Raw genomic sequence first — 1,158 nt, 5'->3', positions numbered from 1 at the left:
TATTCAAAAGTTGAACTATATGTCCATGAAACAAGTTTTAGACCAAGGGTGTTGTCCTGGAGCCAGGGATGTCCAAACTCTGTCCTGGAGGGCCACTGTCCTGCTGAGTTTAAACCTGCCTGGAAGTTTAGTAAGTAAGACTCTGATTATCTGCTTCAGATGTTTAAAAACAAACCTCATTGGTTCTCACGTCAAGCGCTTTAGTACTTTTAACTCAAATACCATACTTTTACATATAAACTGTTGATTTAATTACCTCAAAATTAAAAATCATTAATAAGACATGTTTCAAAATATATTCTATAATTTTATTGATTCTCATTTGCTACATAAAACAAATGTTATATATTAGATCAAATAAGCACAGAATTGTCTTTGTGTTGCTGCCTGAAAATGTGTCAGTGATCAGCCATATTTCCCTCAGCAGGACTCACTCACTCACACACACACACACTGATCTTACTATCTATATGAGGATTTATTACAGTTAATGATTTATCATGCAGCTCAAAGAATTATGGGTATTATAATCAATTCTGTACATCAAATCAGTTTCACTGTTGACCCAATAAAAACATAAAACCCAGGATAGAGGGGCTGAGTGAATGTGGTCTGGACTGTGTGTATATGTCTCATTGTGTCAGAGACGCTGTAGAAGGACAGAGTTCCTGCACTGTGATCCACAAACACTCCTATTCTGCTGATGATGGACTTCACAGAGAGATCAGTCTCTATCTTATTGTGTATGTATGAGTATTTATCAGTAGAGCACTCCAAACTCCAGGACTGATCATTATATCCAAACACACACTCACCACCGTCTCCCTTCCTGCTGATGCTCTTATATGACACTGATATACACACATCATCTCCACTCCACTTAATCTCCCAGTAACAGCGTCCACACACACTCTCTCTACACAACACCTAAAAATACACATCAAATCTGTCTGGATGATCAGGATATGGCTTTTCATCTTCCACCCATGTCACTTTTCTGTTCTCCTCAGACAGAACGAGTTTAGTGTGTGCTGTGTTTGGATCCAGTGTGAGAAAACAGCCATCTGAACACAAGAACAAACATTTAGAACAACAACAATCACTACAGCTGTTTGTGTGTGTGTGTGTGTGAGAGAGAGAGTGTGTGCGCGTTTTTGT

At 38.6% G+C, this 1,158-nt stretch overlaps 1 pseudogene; it reads right to left on the bottom strand.

Moving 5' to 3' along the window:
* Window positions 1-543: 543 nt before the first annotated feature.
* LOC107580746 (stonustoxin subunit beta-like) lies at window positions 544-1,053 on the bottom strand (annotated as a pseudogene).
* Between the last annotated feature and the right edge of the window lie 105 nt (window positions 1,054-1,158).

The sequence above is a fragment of the Sinocyclocheilus grahami genome, unplaced genomic scaffold, assembly GCF_001515645.1.
Source record: "Sinocyclocheilus grahami isolate Dianchi unplaced genomic scaffold, SAMN03320097.WGS_v1.1 scaffold42819.1, whole genome shotgun sequence".
Taxonomy (NCBI): Eukaryota; Metazoa; Chordata; class Actinopteri; order Cypriniformes; family Cyprinidae; genus Sinocyclocheilus; species Sinocyclocheilus grahami.
This window is presented reverse-complemented; position numbering and strand designations above follow the sequence as displayed.